A 16,134-nucleotide genomic window follows, 5' to 3' on the forward strand; every position below is an offset into this window, starting at 1 on the left:
CTTGACATACGTATACCCTGTAATGACTTGACATATGTATACTGCTACATGATTATCACGATAAGTTTAGTTAATATCCATCATCTTACATAGATTTAAAAAAAGAAAAAAAAATTTATTTGCTATGAAAAATTTTAAGATCTACTCTTAGCAACTTTCAAATATATCATACAGCCGTGTTAACTATGGCCAATGTGTTGTACATTATATCCCCAGTACTTATTTATCTAATAAATGGAATTTTGTACCTTTTGACCACTTTCATTGATTTCAACAAAGGTGTCAGAGCAATTCAATGGGGGAAAGAAAGCTTTTTCAGCAAATGGTTATGGAATAACTGAATAAATGCATGAAATAAAAAAATGAACATCAACCTCTACCTCACAACACACATTAAAAGTAAGATTGATTACAGACTTAAATGTAAAAGCTAAAACTAGGGGCTTCCCTGGTGGCACAGCGGTTGAGAATCTGCCTGCCAATGCAGGGAACACGGGTTCGAGCCCTGGTCTGGGGAGATCCCACATGCCGTGGAGCAACTAGGCCCGTGAGCCACAACTACTGAGCCTGCGCGTCTGGAGCCTGTGCTCCGCAACAAGAGAGGCTGCGATAGTGAGAGGCCCGCGCACCGCGATGAAGAGTGGCCCCCACTTGCCGCAACTAGAGAAACACCCTCGCACAGAAACGAAGACCCAACACAGCCAAAAATAAATAAATAAATAAATAAATAAATAAATAAAAAGCTAAAACTATAAAGCTTTTAGAAAAATATGGAGGAATACGTCTATGAACTTGGTATAGGCACAGATTTCTTAGGAATTAAAACACGGTGAACATAAAAAAGAAAAATAGATAAATTGGATTTTACAAAAATCAAAAGCTCCTGCTTATAAGGAGACCAATCAAGAAAACCAAACAGTAAGCCACATCCAGGGAAAAAATAATTGTAATTCATATATCTTGTTCAGGACTTCTGTCCAGAATATATAATTTACTCCTACAGATCAATAAATAAAAGACAAACAGTCAAAGTTTTTCAAAGGACAAAATATTTGATCAGATATGTTATAAAAGAAGACATAAAAATGATTAATAAACACATGAAAAGATGCTCAACATCGTTTGTCACCAGGAAATGTAAATTAAAAGAACAGTTAAACACTATCTCATACCCACTACAAGTGCTAACATCTAAAACAACATAGGGGCTTCCCTGGTGGCGCAGTGGTTGAGAGTCCGCCTGCCGATGCCGGGGACACGGGTTCGTGCCCCGGTCCGGGCGGATCCCACATGCCACGGAGCGACTGGGCCCGTGAGCCATGGCCGCTGAGCCTGCGCGTCTGGAGCCTGTGCTCCGCAACGGGAGAGGCCACAACAGTGAGAGGCCCGCGCACCGAAAAAAAAACAAAAAAAACCCCATAAATAACATTTGGTTATTTACCAAATGTAAATAACCACATAGCTGGAATTCACATACAGAAGAATGTAAAATGGGAAAACTGTCAGTTTCCTATAAAGATAGACTTACCCTATAACTCAGAAATTCTACTCCTAGACATTTACCCAAAAGGAACAAAAACTTAGGACTAAAAAATGCTTCTGCAAAAATGCTTATAGCAGCTTTATTCATAATAGCCAAAAACTCAAAATAATCTAAATGTTCATCCATGCAAGAATTGATAAGCAAATTATGGTGCATTTATATAACGGAATAATACATGGAAACTAAAAACCAAACCAAACCAAACCAAACCCTACTGATTTATGCAACAACATAAATTAGCATCAAAAACATAATGTGTAGGTAAAGAAGTCAGACAGAAAATAGCACAACAGCACAGCTATGCTGTAATGATAGAATTCAGAGCAACGTTGCCTTCTGGGATGGGGAAGGTCCGGCAGGAGACACAAGAGAATTTTCCAGAGTAATGTAACTGTTCTGTATCTTGGGAGGGTAGTTACAGGGTATATTCATTTACCAAAAGTCATCAGATTATATACCCAAGATCTGCATATTTCGTTTTATTAGAAAAAATAGCCAGAAGGATGTAGTTCCAGACAGAAATATCAGCAAACCCGAGACTTCAGTTTATCCTCATGTACTCCCTACATAACTTCTATTGTTTTACATTCCTAGAAAGTAAACTTTATATTCCTACTTATGCTTTGATAACCTTGCAACTCTCCAAGAAATGTTTGCCCATGTTCTGCATTATAATGCTTGCTAAAGCTGGAAACATTTTGAAAGATGATTAATAATATGAAAGTTAAAAAAGTAAAGTCTTTGGTTTTGAGTTCTTTCTTTCTCCTCTAATCCTAAACATTCATGAATCAGACTGTCTAGTAAATGGATGTGTCATCTTCCAGTATAAAAAATCATATCTAGGGCTTCCCTGGTGGCACAGTGGTGGTTAAGAATCCGCCTGCCAGTGCAGGGGACACGGGTTCGAGACCTGGTCCGGGAAGATCCCACACGCCGCAGAGCAACTAAACCCCTGTGTCACAACTACTGAGCCCGTGCGCCACAAGTACTGAAGCCCACGTGCCTAGAGACCATGCTCCACAACAAGAGAAGCCACCGCAATGAGAAGCCTGCACACCGTAACGAAGAGTAGGCCCCACTCGCCACAACTAGAGAAAGTCCGCACGCAGCAATGAAGACCCAACACAGCCAAAAATAAATAAATAAAATAAATACATTTATTAAAAAACATCATAGCTAATCCGTATCTTATATATGCCATATAGAAGCATTGCTGTGCTTACTTTACCCATCTACTCATTTACTCTTGGCAACATTCTAGGAGCAGACACGACAGTTATCCTTCTTTAGCAGATGAGGAAATTGAGGTACAGAGACTTAGTCAGAATCACAGAGCTAGGTGGAGACACAGCTGGGTTTGAACCCATCCCTTCTGCTCAAGCTGCTCCTGACACCATGCATGGGGCCCTCCTGGGACAGGAGGAATAGAGTCACAGAAATATGTAAGGTTCTTTGGAGCTCATCTGGTCCAGGAGTTCCCACACTGGTGACTAGAGAATCAGGTGGGAGTTATTAACAGCACAAATCCCAGGCCTCACCCCAGATGACTGATTCAGTACATCTAGAGTGGGACCTGGAAATCTATATTTTGGAAAGCTCCCCAGGGGGCAAGTTTAAGAGAAATCATCAGTCTAGTCCAAAACCCCATGGGGGTCACATGAAGGTTTACAAGCAGAATGGTTTGTGTCTGCTTGCATTTGGAGGCTGTCCCTTTTTAAACACCCACTGTTCTGAATTCTGCTTTGTGCACAAGCTTATTCCCATCTCTTCAAATACATCAAATACTTGAGGAAAGTTATCACATCCCCAAGGCTCTGTTTACCAGGCTGAAAGTCCATTGGCACTTTGACAGCGTTCTTCACTAAAACATAGGTTCAAGTTCCCCATATCATCCCTTATTACCTTATGGATGGCATTTCCTCTTTGCGGATGACATTCTTAAACTATGACCCTTGAACTGAAGGCCAAGCCCCTGGTGTGGTTTCATCGGTACAAAGCAGAGCAAGACTTTCACAGCTCTCGTGCACCATTAATTCTATCAATATCTTTAAAGCTTTAAGTATGTATGAGTCTGGCAACCCTGACCCACTGTAATCTATACTCATAAGGAAGCTGCTAGCAATCAATTCTGAGTCTTTTGTACCCAGATTTCTGCTAAGCCAAATCTTCATTTCCTCTATTTTTTATACTGTTTATCCCCATTAAGTTCTAGCTCAGTGAATTCCACCTATTCCTTTAGGGAATATAGCTGCAAATACAAGGCAGCTCATGTATCCATTTTGATTAGTTAGGAAAGAGAGGCAGCCAGAGTGCTATGAGAAGATTATGAGCCCTCATTCCAGATGACAGTGAAAGACGGCCACCATCTATTAGCCAGTCTGTCATTGGCCAGTGGTGTACTTGGCCTGTCTGTGAGATTCCAGCTCTAGCATATCAACATCAATCATAGAAAATTCAGGACAAGCAATGTTCTGGTAAACCAGGGAGTCATTGACATATAGGTGGTAGTTAAAGCTGTAGGGCTGGTGAGATCATCTATGGAGACAATGTAGGTAAAGAGAAGAGAGTGGAGGAGGGTGGAGAAGCATTTAGTACCCCTTGATATCAGAGATGCTCACCGTGATGCATGCGGTGGAGCCAGACCCACGGGCATCTCTGGCTCCCATCAGACCTCCACCTTCCAGGTTGCTGAATCCTAGGCAGGATGTGGTACAACATGGTACAAAGCCCCAGCCTATCCTGCAGGTCACCCACATCAGACACAGCCTCCAGTTTGCACTCGTGGGTTCCAGTTTGTCTTTGCTCTTCCCTACTTCACAGCCACCTTTCCTTCCTGACTGCCGGCCCTACGGACTTCAGGCCCAAGACTAGATGCAGAAGAACCAACAGAAGAAAAGACTGTCTTACCAGTTCCCATAATCCTTACAATAAGTTCCTCACTCTTGGTGGTTGTACTCCTCTGATCAAACCCCGACGGATAGAGGGGTTATCAAGGAACCAGAGAGAAGAAAGCTTTGCTAGAAGGATGAAGGAGACATTTTTTTTTTTTTTTTTTTTTTTTTTTTTTTTTTGCGGTATGCAGGCCTCTCACTGTTGTGGCCTCTCCCGTTGCGGAGCACAGGCTCCGGATGCGCAGGCTCAGCGGCCATGGCTCACGGGCCCAGCCGCTCCACGGCATGTGGGATCCTCCCGGACCGGGGCACGAACCCATGTCCCCTGCATCGCCAGGCAGACTCTCAACCCCTGCGCCACCAGGGAAGCCCAAGGAGACATTATTATCATATTTAATCCTCAAAACCACTTTATGAACGTTATTAGCCCATTTTCCAGATAAGAAAACCATGGTTCAAAGACATCAAAGTCATACAACTAGCAAGTGCACAATGAGACCTGAGTCTACTTATTTCTGAATTCAACGCTAGTGACCTTAATAACGACACTAGGGCTTTTAAACGAAACATAGGAGTGAAGGAAGAAAAGCGGAAGAATCCTGTTTAAAAAAAACAACAACTTAATTTGAAAATAATGCATAAAATAGACAAAGCACAGTTGCTCTAGTTGAAAGGGGGATTAGGGTTTTTAAACATCAGTGAGACCATCAAACTTCAAGCATAGCACTTAGGGTGCCCCAAGTAAGGGACCTTGGGCTTTGGGGAGAAGAATGTGAAAACCACTGCATTTCGTCATGCCACCCATCATGGGATAACACAAGTGTTGCCATGTCCAATCTTAGACTTGCGCTGTGGAGTATCTCTTCCCTGTGAGTGTCAGCTAAGGAAACCTCCTAGGATCAGGGCTGGCTGCAGCACCAGATAGAGAAGAGCAGTATTACTCCAAACAAGAATCATTATGACCTTCAGAACATTTAAATGCTTAATCTTTTGAATTCATCCCACTGTTTGCTGGCACAGACTACAAGATATCTGACAGTCAATTAAACGAAGAACACACATTTCCTAAAACAATTCTTTCTCTATTTAAATAGTATTTATGTGAAGCCTTGAAAATGGAATCAGGAAGCAAATGGCTTTACGTCTTCATAAGCTCTTTCCAAACAAACAAAACCTAAAGCTATGGGCTAAATGTATTCCCCATAATTAAAAGACAATTTTAGCCATGTTGGATGCCTGACCCAAGAAAGGACTAGAAAATTGTCACCCTACTGTGAAGATTCAGAATTGACAGAGTAGTTCATTCTAAGTATTTAAAGAGCTGCTTGATCAGAAGAAGATTCACATGTATTCTATGTGGCAGAGGATAGATGATACTTTTTTTTTTTTTTTGGCCGCACTGTGAGGCATGTGAGATCTCAGTTCCCCGACCAGGGATTGGACCCATGCCACCTCCACCGGGAGCGTGGAGTCTTAACCACTGGACCGCCAGGTAAGTCCTGATATATTTTCATACTTTGAGCAAGGCAGCCCCCAGACAACCTTGTTTTTAGCTTTGGAGGGGATCACTAGTATTATGATGGCTATTAGCAAACTGCAAGCAACCCAAAGAATTGAACTCATTTTTGTTTTTGTGATTTGAATTAAATGCAAAGGATACAGAAGTAAGTAAACCTACTCTGAAGTAATCTGTTATTTGAAAGGTACTCAAGGGATCTGTAACCATATATTAAATAACAACATATGGGTGAAATAGCTTTGTCCTGGTCTGGATGTTGATGTGATACAAATGGAAATTTATGGAACATGAAATGTGTTTTTCCTTTTGGTCCCATGACATTGCCATAGATCTCAACTTATACAGGCAACTAACAACTTAGCTGGGCTATATGTTTTTCATGTAAAGCGTTGTCATAAATGTGTTTTTTTCTACAATATCATTTTTGATTACAGATTTTTTCATGCATAAAGTAAACTGTACTCCTAAGGTGAAGTTGTGAATTATGGCATCAAGTTCAACAATGGGTTACATTAAACTCAAATGGGTTAAATTAAACTCATGAGGGCTGGTGGAAAGGGTGCACAGGAAAGGAAACATGTGTCTCTTTCCTTCTCTCTCTGCCCTGTGGAGATGTGTCTTCCAAGCCATCTCTCATTTCTTCCTGAGGGCTAGGGAATCACAGGCCCTGTGATTTCCCTGAAGAACTGTCAGTAGTCCTGATAGGTCCACAGCTGTCAAAGGATCATGGCATTGGCTTTTTAGCTGCATCAGCTGAGGCACAGTGATTGTCAACTCTTTTGCTATCGGCTAGAGGTCTGAATGCATCCTTAGCGACCTTTGCTTTGGAGCTGTCCCGACTACCCTGGTCAACCAAAAGGCTCCAGGAAGCAGTAGGAGCACTTGTGATCATTTTCAAGAGACCTAGTCCAAGAAGGATTCAAAGGTGAAATATGAATGAAAAAGAAGTCCTAATTCTCAGTATCTCCTTTGACTCACATTATAAATGAAATTGTTCTCTCTCCCTCTTTCTCTCATTATCGTTCACACACAAGTTGGCTCTCTGGTACATGAATATTATCTTTGGTGTCCTCTGATTCTTTGTTAATCTCTCTTGGCCTGCTCATAAACATCTCTCTCACATGGCTGGGTCTTTATCTTGCTTTCAGCAGACAGCCTGCCAGACCCTGTGTTAAGTCACAGCTGTCTGCTGCTTCCTGCAGTATTGGCCTTTCAATAGGGATGTTTGAAATTAAAAAGCCTTCAACACTTGAAGAAAACAATATGAAAGGTAGAAGTTCACGCCTCACCAGATGGGTAGGAGAGACCTTTATGAAGACAGTAGCCTTCAAATCTCTGCAGCCACCTGAGTGTGTGCCCTGCCTTCCCCTGGGCCAGCCTGACACCAACGCCTTGACACACATGGTCCCACTGTGCCTTGAATAAGTGACTTTTCTCTAGGACACATGGCAAGAGACATCCCCATTCAATACCATTATCACAGTAGCCTCACCTAATTACAGAAGCACACCCGATCTTGTTTGATTTACAAGGTAATGGAGAATAGCAAAATTCACAATTTAGAGATAAATGTTGATTTTAGAAAAAGAAAACATTGTAAAAAAAATCTAGAAAATGCCTGCGACTCAGTAATTCTCAAATATATCTGGGCCTGCGGATATGGGAAACAGTGGGCATGAGAATAAAGTACCAATCATTTTCAGGAGGAGGAATTACATATTTTTCTCTCTTTCAACCTAAGCTTGTTATTTAACCCTTAGGAATCTCTATTTCATAAACTATAAAAGGGAGATAATAATTGTACCTACCTCAGAAAGATTATATGAAAATTAAAACTGTTGATGTAGGTGAACAACTTAGAAAAGAACCAAACAGCTCAATAAATGTAAGCTGCAATTGCTATTTTTAACCACAATGAGCCTTTGCTTTGAACAAAAATAAAGACCTAACTCATGAGTGTGAGATTTAATAGAAATTTAATATTCTAGAAAGAGTTCTCTTTCTTAGCATCCTGAGGCATATTCAAATTATTCTGGCAAGCTGCCTTCTCTACAGATGCTATTTATACACATCTTTTTTGACAGGTCAAAAGTTTCCTTATACACTGATCATCCTATATATTTGCTTGGCATAGAGTTGAATGAAAAATTATCTCTATTCTTTTAAAAAATTTTTTTGAAAACATGGAAGATATGACATTATATGAACTACTTCTTAGGAAGCTGTTGACAGTGGATCTCAATATATTTTGCCTGCTTAGTTCTCAAATTGAGTGATTGAGGCTACTGAATAGGTAATTAGCCAAGTTCATAAATTAGATAAAATGGAAAACTTGGAAGGGTATATTGGAAGTTGTGTAATTGCATCTTTTTTATTCTTAAGGTGTGCACTCAAGGATCCATCTGAAGACCTGTTTTAATTCTTCCATTAGTAGCTTTTGTTAACAATACTGTTTGTTTTCTTGGGCCCTTATAAACACTGAGCAGGCAGCAGCTCTGGTGAGAGCAGCAATTCCTTTCCAAATGCTCAAACTGACTTCCCAGGAGACTTTGATGTACCTGAATAGAATATATATACAGATAAATAGATGTATAGATATATCTCCTCATCATTACATTATATTATATTATAACGCATGGATCTGAATTTGTGAATTCACTTGCCTACTAAAATTTATCTGTAATCCCCAAAATCAATACTGGTGATGCTCTGTGGTCATTCTCAGACATGTACAGAACAGCCCACATGCACATTCCTTGATGAGGCTGAACAGGTGATACTCCATTTCCTAGTTTCAGCTCTCACACAGAGATGAACAGAGGATGGAGGTGATGGGGAACAACCAATGTAAGGCAACAAGCTCCAGCTTCGGGGCCTATTGATGGAATTTGAAACCCAACTCTAGCCCCTATTCATGGGGCAGCTTCAGGCACGTTGCTTACCACTTGTAAAGCTCATTTTCCCTTTTTGAATAAAAGGAAAATAGCCTTTACCGGTCTGAGTTGTTAAGATTCTAATCTATGTGAGATATGTATACAGATAAAATGATAGGCGCTGTTATATTGTGATTTATAATAAGAAACATATATTTGGTCTTCACCCCTGTTCCTGGCACAGAGCTCCTAAAACCCTTGGAATTTCCAAAGTGAGGGCAGAAAGTTTTCTTTTGTTATGTTAATGAGGATGGGGCTGGTTGTCAGGAGAACCAACCTTGTGATTAGAGGCTTAGAACTCTCAGACCCACCCTTCTGATTTCTGGCTGGAGGTTGAATCAGTCACCAATGGCCAGTGATTTAATCAATCATGAGCCTCCATAAAAACCCAAAGGATTGGGCTTCCCTGGTGGCGCAGTGGTTGGGGGTCTGCCTGCCGATGCAGGGGACACGGGTTCGTGCCCCGGTCTGGGAAGATCCCACATGCCGCGGAGCGGCTGGGCCCGTGAGCCATGGCCGCTGAGCCTGCGCATCCGGAGCCTGTGCTCCGCAACGGGAGAGGCCGCAGCAGTGAGAGGCCCGCGTACCGCCAAAAAAAAAAAAAAAAAAAAAAAAAAACCCAAAGGATTGGGTTTGGAGAACTTCTGGGTTGGTGCACATGTGGAGATGTGAGGACAGTGGCTCCCCTGGAGATGGCATGGAAGATCCTAGCTCCTTCCCACGTACATCTCTTCCATCTGGCTGTTCCTGAATTACATCTGTTTATAATAACCTGGTAATCTAGTAAGTAAAAGGTTTTCCTGAGTTCTATGAGCTGCTCTAGACAATTAATCAAACCCAAGGAGGGGGTCATTGGAACTTCCAATCGAGAGCCAGTGGGTCAGAGGCACAAGTATAGGTAACAACCTGTGGCCTTGTGACTGGCATCTTAAGTGGGGCTGGGAGGGCCGTATGGATGGACTGTACCTTTAACCCATGGGATCTGGTACTGTCTCTGAAATGGTGTCAAAGTTTCGTTGCATAGTAGCACACCCAGCTGGTGTCTCAAGAATTGCTTGCTGGTGTGGGGAACTCCTTGCCAGCCTTGGAATGGATACCAGAGCCCATGTAGATATACATATTTCCCCTAGTAGCGATGGTTCAGTATTTGTAATTCAGTTTCGGGGTGGGGGGATTTACAGAATAACTACCCTGGATACAGAAGATGAATGGCACATATACACGATGGGGGAGGTCAAGACCATGCGAGGGTCTGGGGCCGCTGTGGTGACTTTGGCTCTTAATCAGAGTGTCATGGCAGACAGCCACTGGCCCGAAAGTCAACAGGGTCACTCTGACTGCTAGGTTGAGAGTTGTCTAAATGCAGAACAAGAGCAGAAGCGGGGAGACGGTGTAGAGACCAATTACAATCATTCAGATGGGAAAAGGTAGTGTCCTGGACCAGAGTAGTAGCCCTAATTTCATAAAATGCCAAAGACGAGCATAGAATATGCCTTTCTCCCCCCAAAAGAGGAAAAGCAGGAGAGCTTTAACTATGCAATGTCTCCACGTCTAACATCAAGCTCTTCGTCTTCTATTCCAACTGCTCCTCCCACAGTGCTTTGCATCAGGTCCAGTGAGCACCGGCTAAGCCTTCAGAGCTGTCCTCCAAGCCCCTTCCAACCCCCTCCAGCTCCCTGGTACACTGGGTTGGCTCTGTCTTCAAAACAGATCCAGAGCGTAATCTGACATTTAAGAAATTGTTTCCATTGTGGTAAAATTTATTTACACGTCACAAAAAATGTGCCATCTTAACCATTTTGAGGTGTACACTTCGGTGGCATTCAGTACATTCATATCACTGAGAGGCCATCACCACCATTCATCCTCAGAACTTGTTTCATTTAGCAAACCTGAAACTCTGTACCCAGGAAACAACAACTTTTTCCTCTCTCCCCCCCGGCAACCACCATCTACTTTGTCTCTGTGAATATGACTATTCTAGGTACCTCACATGGGTGGAATCATATGGGATTTTGTCCTTTTGTGTCTGGCTTTAGCATCATGTCTTCAAGGTCCATCCAAGTTGTAGCATGTGTCAGAACATCCTTTTAAGGCTGCACAATATTCCATTTGTATGGACATACTAAACTTTGTTTATCCATTTGTCCTTGGACACGTTGATTCTACCTTTTGCCTATTGTGAATATCGCTGCTATGAGCCTGCTGTACACGTAGTTATCTGTTTGAGTCCTGGCTTTCAGTTCTTTTGTGGCCCTAGCCTGAGGTGGCATTTCTGGATAAAATAGATCCAGAATCCATCCCTGACACGTCTGCTGCTACCACCCTAGTCTAAGCCCCCATAATCTCCCATCTGAATGATTCCAATTGGTCCCCACACCTGTCTCCCTGCTTCTCTCCTCTTCCCTAACTTTAGACCATTCTCAGCACAGCAGTCAGAAGGATCCTGTTAATGTTTCAGTCCAATAGCTCCCATCACAGTGGCATCACACTGTCACTCTGGCCGGACCTCCCCCACTGCTCTCTGCCTTGCACACTCCTGTCTTGGCCCACCCACCCACCCTTGCTACCCCCTCTGTCTGCTCATCCCCAGGGCTGTGTGTGGCTCTCCCTCAGCTTCTTCAGAGCTTCATTCAAAGGTCACCTTCTCCGTGAGGCCCTCCTTGACTGCCCTAATGAAACTGCAAACCTCCTGCCCCACTCCTGTCTGTTTTCCTCTCATCTTTCTCCATAGCACTTACACCATCTATCAGATTATTGACTTTACTTCTTAAAACAATTTGCTGCAATGCTGCTTTAAAATTTAACATTCAAAAAGGCACATATCTTTGTCTTTCTGTTCCAAGCACAGAGAAGTGCCTGACATAGAAGCACTCAGTAAATATTGGAATAGATAAATGGATGAACGAATGAAATGTACAATCATTCAAAGGTAATTCAGAGAAGCTGAACATGAAGATATGTTTAATCTTTAGAGAAATATCCCAAACAGTCCTTTCTTTAGGTTACCTGGATGGGAAAATTCATTGACCTATTATTTGAGTTTCATGGCTATTTAAAACCAATGTTTGTGGAAGGGAGAGAGTTTCAACAGAAACTATGTTGCTCTCTCCCTCCCATCAAGATTCTAATGTGCCTCTCCAAAAGGAAGTATTTGAAGATGCAGAGAGTATATTTTTAAAATTCCCTGAGTTTTATGATATAAGATTATACCACAGATTTAAAAAAAAACACATGCAATTCATGTTTTTACATGCCAGTATGTTATATGCATAATTTGAACATGAAAGTAAGGTACCATGTATATGAGTGAATTGATTTTGGAATTCTATGTGAATGTGTATAGGAAAAGAAATAAAACATTAGGCCTACAATCCAATGAGATAAAATCCCAACAGCTATAAAATACTGCTTTGATACTCCAACTGACAGTTTCCAGGATTAACTGTCACCAGGTATGTGAATTGTTACAGGATTTTTTCTGATCAGCCAATACAAATGACTATTCTTTAGTCAATAGTTACAATCTGGTGGGAAATTTTGACTGGAAAAGAGTTAATTCAATAAGGTCAGTAGACATAGGCAAATCGATCAAAAGTTGTAAATTTGAGATTTCCTGAAATCTTACAAACGTCTGACACTGACCTACTCCAAAGTATTTCTAAAACGAATTCTTAAGGCCCCAGATTCACTCATTGCAATTTATTTTATCATTTCTCCTCTTTTTACCCCATTGCACTTTAATTTTATAACACTCCGGCTTCCTCTATTACTTGGTTATAGCCATGGAGAACGGGAAATGTCTGATTCATTTATGTATTTCCAACATAGGGTCTAGCACATAGTAGGTATTCAATTGAGGTCTATAATTACAGTTAATCAGTAGGACTCTGTCAAATACATACACATACATACACAAATGCACACACACATAAACACATACACATAAACATGTATACATACATATACATACACATATAGACTTAAATGTTTCTACGCTGACTTTCAGGAAGTTGAAGAATTTGATTTCCAAGGTAAAATTGGGAAAAACTTTACCAAAGAAGGGCTTCCCTAATATAGCAGGTCTTCACCATTAAAAGAGCTAAGATTCTCTTCCCTTTGGTAAAAATAGGGGCACACCTCGTCTGGCGACATACCATTTGGGGAATCATCAGCTTGCTTTTTTTTTTTTTTTTGTGGTACGCGGGCCTCTCACTGCTGTGGCCTCTACCGTTGCGGAGCACAGGCTCCGGACGCGCAGGCTCAGCGGCCATGGCTCACGGGCCCAGCCACTCCGCGGCATGTGGGATCCTCCCGGACCGGGGCACGAACCCGTGTCCCCTGCATCGGGAGGCGGACTCTCAACCGCTGCGCCACCAGGGAAGCCCCATCCGCTTGCTTTGAACCTAAGAGTTGGCATCTGCGTTAGTGTGCAGCTGTCTGTGCCGGGGCATGGCTTCCTCTCCCAGGGCTGTGCCTCGAGGCAGGTGGGAAGGTGGGGTGGAGACATCTGGGAGGAGGATGGAGACTGCCTGAGCATACGCTGTCTAAGGAGCAGCATGAGGAGGCATCACTCAGTCCAACTGAGCCCTCAGTTCCCAGCACAATTCTTCTGCCTGCCCTCCCTCACCACACTCAGTGCCCGAGTCACCCTCGGGATTCCTTGGACCGTGATGGTCTCTCCTGGTCATGCAGAGTTTGCAAATGTTCTTGGTCTTGAACTATTCAAACTAGCACACTATTTTTTTCGATGTTTTCATCTCCCCATTTAAACTAAAAACCACTTTGAAGCAACAGTGGCATCTCAGGATGGTCATCCTTTTACCTACATCTGCACCTGCAAAGAGTTCTGCTCACAGGGCTGCTCACAAAATAGCTGTGCAATCCAACAGGTGTGTATGTGTGTTGGGGGAGGGATGTTGGAAGGGAGAATGAAGGTGATGGATAAAGCTCTTTTTTGCCTTATTTCCATAAATTGGACATCTGTCATTCCTGCTAGGACAAAAGTCAACCATAAGGAAAGTAAAGTTTCCATCACATTCAGATATTCTGTTATTCCGACCTCCTTTCTGGTCTAAGCTGTGCTAACTCTTATCTCTAACTTCTCCCAAGATAACAATGAACCAATTAAAACATTCCTACACAGCTCAGTACAGGATGCCAGAGGGTCCTGCCTGGGTACCAGCCCGCAGATCCTTCTTTCTCCATCACGGTGGACCCGGCTGCCCTTAACAACGGACAAATACACACACATATACCTAACACCTAGCCGCACCTTTGGCAGTCCCAAGAGCCCCTGCCAGCCAACCTTAAGCAGGAGGAAGCAAGGAAGTTCTGATCCCGGTAATTGCGCTTCTGAAGGGCTCTCAACATCTAGGCTGTGTAACTCCATCTCACCCCAAGTGTGGAGACTAGATTCCCGGCTTGGTCGTGATGCCTGAGCACATCGGAGAAGTGCTATTTCCTCGTGTCGGTCCCCCTGCTGTCCCAGTCCCCTTCCAACTGCCCACAAAAAAGACCAGCAAGCCATTCGATCCTTCCCGTCAGTTCCAGAACTCCAGCAGGGTGGAAGTTAAGTAAAACTTTTGTCCCTCTGACCAGGTGGGTTTGGAAAAAAATCTATTTAATCTATAGCTGAGCACATAAATGTCAAGCACGTAATATAGACAGGCAGCAGGATAAGACTGTCCTCCATCCCTCGACTTGAAAATGGCTCTCACTCCCAGCAACTTTTATTGCTTGAATATTTTCAGTTGTTGAAGGAAAGGCTTTATTCATCTGATGTGCCATCAGGCAGAACCGAAGATCAGGTGACACCTGGTTGAAACAGGGTCAGGATTATAGGGCAAGGGAAAGCTGAGGATGGTTCCTCAGTGGTTTGGACTGAGGCAGCCCTTTTCCACTTGAACCAAAACTTGCAGTCCGGGTACCAAAACCCAGCAGCATAGCGTTTACTGAGACAGGTTTAATAAGCCTTGTAATTTAGCAGTTCTCCAAAGTTCCCAGGAAGTGGGGAGGTAAATAGCAGAGAAGCAAGAGAGGGGGCAAAGGTGAAAGGCAAGGGGGAAACTGGGGCCTCTGAGGTCTGTTTTATTCCCCTTACATGCTCAGTGCTTCTCAAAATATCTGTGATAAAGAACCATAATTTTTTGTTTTTATTGACTTTTAATTTTCGATATGTTGCAGACCGCACTTTTGTGAAATCCAATAAAAATTAAATTAGTAGGAAAATAAAATGAAAGCAAAGGCACGTAAAACACCAGCTCAGAGTTTTATTATCAGCTTCAACATACTTAAAATGACTCTATAAAGTTAGGGGGAAAAGTTTCTAAACGTTTACTCTCAATGTCTATGCTTATCTCATTGCAGACCAGTAAAAACTGGTTCTCAGAGCATCACCGGCCATGAACTACTTTTTGAGCGGAATTGCTTTAATTTAGTGGAGTTTCTTCAGTGCCTCTAGATCTCAAAGCCCCACCTGCCCACGGGAACATCCCCCGCTTCACAGCGGGCATCCCTGTGGCTGGTGAGTACTTTCCTGACAGCAACCTGCTGACCACTGCCCACAGGTGGCCCCCATGCTCTTGTTTTCAGTGAGAAGTTACACCCCAAACCCACAGTTAGGCACTAACATTGGCCAATCTGATCACCTACCAACACTTGGAATGTGGCCAAACCCCAGAGAGACCTCACTGTGACAAAATAGCAAAGCCAGACCTTTTATTCTGCATTCTTCTCAATTTTCTTCTTACCTCCCCTCACTTTCTCGATTCCTTGATGGATAACTGATTCAACACACTTTGGTGTGCCATCCCTCCAAACTTTTCTTGTAGCTTTGGACCATGGTTTCCCCCAAGTTTCATGTCCTTTCTGTTCCCTCAGCTCCCTTTGAGAAGATGTCCCAGGTTCTAGCTGAGCCAGCAGAGCCCCAATTCAGAGGAGTCAGGTCACAGAATTTGCTGTGTTAATGGCCAGATCCAAGCCCTAGTCCCTTTACTCTGTCCCAACATAGTCAACCAGTCCCAAGGTAAGGCAGCAACTCCAACCTTTATAGTTATTAGAAGATTAATTAATGCCCAGCAATTTGAACATATTCCCATTGGTGAACGCAACATAGTCTGTTTAAAGATTTTTTTTAAGAAGTAAAAGTATCTTTCAATAATGTCAATCCTTGAAAACAAACAAAACTACAAAGAATCCACAAATAGGGCTTCCCTGGTGGTGCAGTGGTTGAGAGTCCGCCTGCCG

General features: G+C 42.7%; 1 protein-coding gene and 1 pseudogene across 1 annotated transcript in view; both read right to left on the bottom strand.

Annotated features, from left to right (window-relative positions):
* ZMAT4 (zinc finger matrin-type 4) overlaps window positions 1-16,134 on the bottom strand; it is a 227,602-nt gene that overhangs the window by 24,015 nt on the left and 187,453 nt on the right. The gene's annotated exons all lie outside the window — the stretch shown is intronic.
* The window catches only part of LOC132481374 (uncharacterized), a 34,580-nt pseudogene continuing 31,738 nt past the window's right edge, over window positions 13,293-16,134 (bottom strand).

The sequence above is a fragment of the Mesoplodon densirostris genome, chromosome 20 (assembly GCF_025265405.1).
Source record: "Mesoplodon densirostris isolate mMesDen1 chromosome 20, mMesDen1 primary haplotype, whole genome shotgun sequence".
In the NCBI taxonomy this organism is placed as follows: Eukaryota; Metazoa; Chordata; class Mammalia; order Artiodactyla; family Ziphiidae; genus Mesoplodon; species Mesoplodon densirostris.